The following is a 5,886-nucleotide window of genomic DNA, read 5'->3' as shown; positions in this document are numbered from 1 at the left end:
TCTCTTTGTGTCTAGATTTTGGGATGGGTTTTTTCCCCCTTTCATTTCTTCCTCACATACATGCTTGATGTAACAACAAGAACTTTAAATGGGCCCATTTGGGAATTTAATCTAGCATAGTGATGGTGTACATCAGCTTTTAGCACGCAAGTATTGCTGGACTGCAATTCTAGGAGATCAGATTTTACTGCAATCCAAGCAATGTATTGGTAAGCACAACAGAAAGTAAAGCAGGTACATTTGGACAAGAATAAAGTACTGTCTGTCGAAGCAGGTTAGATGTGGTAAATTGTTAATATGTATAATATGTCAGGTTTAATAGGTATTTTCCTCAAGCTTCTGATGGGTTACCTATGAAGACTTCATTTGACAAGTCAAGCACTTTATTCAGAAACCCAGCATTTTTCTGTAAGTCATGTTCAGTCTAGTGTTCATAACACCAGACAGGTGCACAGTTTTGTACAAATGAAGCCCTTACTGTGAATTAAATGTGAGAATCCATAATGAAATTGGAACACTGAAAATCAGAATCTGGCTCTATACAAGGCTGTAGTGAGGGGCTGGGATATACTTTTGAGTAGAGCGCAATAAAGGGTTGCTTGGGGTGGAACTATATGGGAAAAACCAAAATAAAGCCACCTTATCTGGGCCTATGCATTGATGCCCAGATGAGTGCTGCAGGAGAGCCAAGCAGTCTGTTTGACATGTTCCAAGGGCTGCTGAAGTACAGCCAGGACAGCTAGAAACTGGACTGTGGCCTGTGCAGTGTGATGGAACAGGCTATTAAATGGTTACTGGAAAGCCTATTGACTTCTTGTATTGCTCCACACAGTGCAAGTCTGTCTTTGGATGTTGTCTGATCAGGGCTTTGTTCTGGAAGGGAGGACTGCTGATACAGAGGCTGTGCTAGAATGTAAGGAGATGACCAAAAAAGAAGGAAGTATTGTTCGTAAAATGCTGATAATATCTGAAGTAAAACTTTTCTTCTCACTGACCTCTAAAGGAAGAATGGCTTCTTTCTTCAGGTAAGTGATCTCACGTGGGTGAACAGTGGTGACTGATTCCAGTTTGCATTTGATTTGAACCTACCGGATTTGTAGGTTTCTAGATTCCAGCCATCACCCCATTATCTCTTCCTTAACAAGAATGAGGCTTTTTTACAACCTGTTTTAATATAGATTTTGTGCTCTGTCTTCAAGCTGTTTCTTAATCTTCTATTTTCTAACCAAATAGAAACTTCCAATACAAGTTGCTTCCTTTGGCCCTCAATCTCCCATGACCTCCTTTTCATTTTCTTTGGTTTACCCATAAGGTTTCCCAATCCATACCTTGTCTTCCAGCATCAGTCTCCTGAGGTCGATATACTGAAATCATATGGATTTCATCTTCGCTACACCTACCACTGCTGCCTGGTTTATGTCTGAGGATTGTGGTACACTTTGGAGTTGTTTTCTAATACACCATCGCTAACTGTACTCTGGGCTATGTAATGCATGCTCTGGAAGTGGAAAGTTTGTGCTTTATAGAATGGGTGTAAGTCTGACAAGCACTATAATTGTTGTAAATTGTTGTAAATGCTTTTCCATTTTTATCCTTCTTGCAGTCATTGCTTTATCTCTGTGTTGCATCCAAAGCCTGTCATCTTGTTGTCAGGCAGCTGACAAAAGGTAGTCTTAAGGCTTCATTCACCTGGCCTATTTTTTTCACCATGTATTTTAGGATGAGGTTGTTCTTAATACCGGGGTTTGTCCATTGACCAGAATGGGAGTTTAGATTATGTGTCCTTATGAAAGCAGCTGTGTTGGATCACACCCTGGCAGTGTGCTCGTGCCTTGCAGTGCTTTAGGGACAATAACTCTTCCATGACAAGGTGGAGAAAGAAAGCAGCTGAGGAGCGGGGGAATCAGATGAGAAAGTGAACATGCATTAAGATGGTACATTTTTGACATGCATCAGAAACAGTGTGGCCAAGCAGGACCAAGGCAATGATTTTCCCCTTCTCAGCACTCACCCCTGAAATCCTGTGTTCACTTTTGGGATCCCTCACTGCAAGAAAGACATTGAGGTACTGGAGCGTGTCCAGAGAAGGGCAACAGAGCTGATAAAGGATCTGGAGCACAACTCTGATGAGAAGCAGCTGATGGAGCTGGGGATGTTTAGCCTGGAGAAGAAGCAGCTCAGGGCGGACCTTATCTCTCCCTGCAAGTACCTGAAAGGAGGCTGTAGCAAGGTGGGGATCAGTCTCTTCTCCCAAGTCACAAGTGACAGGATGAGAGGAAATGGCCTCAATTGTACCAGGCCAGGTTTAGATTGAATATGAGGGAAAAAATTCTTTACTCAGAGGGTGGCCAGGCATTGGAACAGCCTGCCCAGGGAAGTGGTGGAATTACCATACCTTAAAGTGTACAAAAAACACATAGATGTGACACTTGGGTACATGGTTTAGTGGTGAACCTAGCAGTGCAGTTTGCAGGTGAAAAATTCCTCACTGAACAGGAGAATTATTTTTGACAAACCCCCAAAGCTGTAATGGCTGAGGTGAGGAGAAGAAGGTCTCAAGCCAGAAGTGTCCCATACATAGAAGGAATAATACATGGGATTTGCTTTGAGACCAGATGGCTGAGTGCAAAGCTGAAATGTGGGGATGCTGGCGCAGCCCTGACATGAAGGAATGGGTGCAGTAAAATACAAAATTTTTGTTTTAATAGGTCTTATAAAAAATGCTATTCCTGGAGACAACCGCTGTAGGTCAAACATTTATAAGAGATGACCTAATCAATAGTGTGAATTAAAATTGCAAGGAGGGAGAGAACAAAGACAGTTGAGACCAGAGAGAAGATGATCAATGACCACTTGAGAGACCAGCAGTGCTTCTGAAACAAGAAGTCCAGGGGGGAAATTACAGAGGAGAACAAAGTATAAAAGCACACTACAACAATCATCCTCTTTGCATGTCAATTTCTCCAAAAGCCTCCCTCCCCTTTCTTCAAGTGGTCTACAGATGGAGCAGTCTGTGCTGCTGGCCTGGTTGTTCTTCACTCATGAGAGCTCCAGGGACAGTCTTGCAGGAATCCAGGAGCAGCTCAGAAAAGAGCTGAACTGCCAGGTTAGGCACGTGGAGCCAAGGGAGCTGGGAACCACCACAAGAAACCCTCAGGCCTCAGAGCATTGCAGTGCTTAACCTCTTGCTGAGATTCTCATGCTTAAAGGCTCACAAACATTTAGAACAAGAAGAGAGGTTTTTTTGTTTGCTTCCTTGTACTTTAAATCCTCTCTAGACTCGACTTGTGCTCTCAGCACCTCGGTGCTGTGATAGCAGGAGGAACTCTGACAGCCACATACCTGCAAGGGAGTAGCTGCTTTGCACACAGGCAAAGCACTGTCTCTCCCAAACCCTTGGTCTTTTAAATTGTTTGAATATTTCTTATCCCTGAGCTCTCCCTGTCTCCCACCTCAAGTCCCTCCTTGCAGCTCCTTCTTCCTGTGCTGGAAGACCTATGCTGTCACAGGGGAAGAATGTTGGGTTTTTTGAGAGAGTGGAGATGTATCAGTGCCAGAAGGCAGCAAAGGGATGTGTTCACTGTTCAGACAGTCAGGGAAGATGGGGAAACTGCTCCTGAATGTATCCTGCCCAGAAGGAGCTGTTGCTCCAGCTGTTGCTCGTGGTCAGGGAAGAGTTCTTGGACTCTACTGTGTGTCATACCTGTGTGGGGTATGGGTACCAACAGGTGGGTGGGGATATGGCCAGACCATTGCCCCTTTCATCAGCTGAGGCACCCCAATTTTCCATGGGAGGAATGCATATCAGTCTCAGCCCTCTCATTGCTGCCCTTATGTCTGATGTGTTCTGACACTTGTGCCTTGTCTGTGAGTGTTCAGCTGCTACCTGCAGCACAGAGGGAAGGTGCAGGGACATCATTTTGGACAAGAGCCACCATTTTCTTTTGCCATCACAGCTTCACTGCTGTTGTCTGAGACACCCTTTCTATCAGGAGCAATGGCTGAACCTGTACTTTGTTGTTGCCCTGTGATAGGGTAGCTGATATGGTGCCCTGTGTGGGTGGGAGCAAAGGTGTCCCACATCCCAACAAATCTTCAGGAACTGATCACTCTTAACTACAACTTGCTTTTGTGGAGTTTCTCTTCCTTCACTATCAGCCAGCTCTGAATATATTCAAAATGTTTTTAGGGAAATAATCAGCCTTGGTTGCTACTTTGGCTGCACCTATGTGCTTCAACTCTGCTCCTCAGTATCCTGTGGCCTGGGATGACTCTCCATGCTCCTTTCCAGTACCCTGGGACCACGCCACTGCCTGCTGTTCTGCCCTTTATTGTTAGCAGGGCCAGGCTGAACCTCCAGCCAGGCTCTGGTGAAGCTCCACGTCTGGGTGCCTGTGACAACTGGCTGAAATGTCAGAGTACCTTGCACAGATGACCAAGGATGACACTTCCTGCTCCTTGCTGGTTCGCTCCTGCAGCCGCAGGATAGCTAAAGGATAATGTTTGCAGTGCTGCCGGGCTGGTCTCCTCTGCCTGCTCGGATTAACCCTGTGTCTCCCAGCTGCCCTTTCTGGTCTCCTTGCTGCTTCAGCAGTTATCATGGCATGATTTATCATCAGCCCCCGGTGGGAATATGCCCTTTGAAACCACACAGTCAGGATGCTGTTTTAGCTGACTCCTCAGTCCCATCAGTTCTGACTCGAGTGCCTAACTTTAGGAGAGGGTTCTTCAGCTTCCTTTAATGCATGTGGAGCTTTTCCTGTGCAGCTTCTTTTCTGGTCTGCGCTGAGAACGCGAGGTCTCAAAATCCTGAGAAAACAGGTAATTTATTCTGGCACTTGCAGAGCCATCTCAGGTGGCTTCCTGCTGCCACTGCTGTCACTCCAGCTCTATAGGAGAAAGGCCCCTGGGAGACAAGCTGGGGCTGAGAACATAATATTGAGCCTTTGAACTTGTCTCCTCCCAGGGAATGTTTTCAATTCTCCCAAAAGAAGAGCCTCCTTTCTGCCTACACTTAGTCAATGTGCCCCTGGGATGGGTTGGAGGCTTCTGTCTTTTCTCCTGATTATCAGAAATAAGTCTGATGTACAGAAGCAGAACATGTAATAAGATCAGCACAATTTTCATTTTGGTGTAGATTGTGATGGTTTCAGTAATAGTTGCACTTTTGTATTGCTCTCATCCTTCTGAAAACCTTAACTTTCCTGACTTCCCTTGTGCTGCTTGGGATCTCATTTGCCATTTCTTGCTTTGTTTCCTGTGTTCTACATAAATCCTGCGGCCAAATTGAGCAGTGTCTGAACAGCAAAGAGAGTCTGTGCATCCTGAACACATTTGACAAAGATGTCATGTCTTCTCATCTGTTATTAACAACTTTGCCTGCTTCAGCAGGCATAATTAGCCTTCAATTAGACACGTACTTTGCAGTGTCTAGACTTTATCTGCCTGTGGAGATAGCAGGTGGCTGTGTGGCATCCAGGGTCTCAGCAGAAGTGGCCAAGAGGAAGAGGATGCTGTGGAGCATCGCCGAGGCCCTCCCAAGCAAAGTTACGCTCAGAGGGAGCTGTGCTGATGGTGAGCGAAGGTGGTCAGGTCCCGGTGGTCTCCTCGCTGTCACAACTCTGCCCTATTGCTTCACTTGTAAAATCAGGACGACGGAAAATGTCAACCGTGAACCAGCTGAACTTTCTGCTCTGCCCCGCGGGCCCGGGATAGGGAAGTTTGGGCATTTCGAATTTCTTTTTTCTTCCATCCCTCCTTCCTTCCTTCTCCCGAGTGAGAAACACTCGGCGAGCTCTTCCTTTCCCGGCCGGGGCCGCGGGTGGAGCGGCGTGGCCGCGGTGCCGGCGGGCGGAGCGCGGCTGCGGCCGTGGCGGGGGCGCGGGG

This window comes from Pyrgilauda ruficollis, unplaced genomic scaffold (genome assembly GCF_017590135.1).
Source record: "Pyrgilauda ruficollis isolate IOZ18807 unplaced genomic scaffold, ASM1759013v1 scaffold28, whole genome shotgun sequence".
NCBI lineage: Eukaryota > Metazoa > Chordata > Aves > Passeriformes > Passeridae > Pyrgilauda > Pyrgilauda ruficollis.
The sequence above is the reverse complement of the archived record's forward strand: the minus strand, read 5'-3'. Positions refer to the sequence as shown.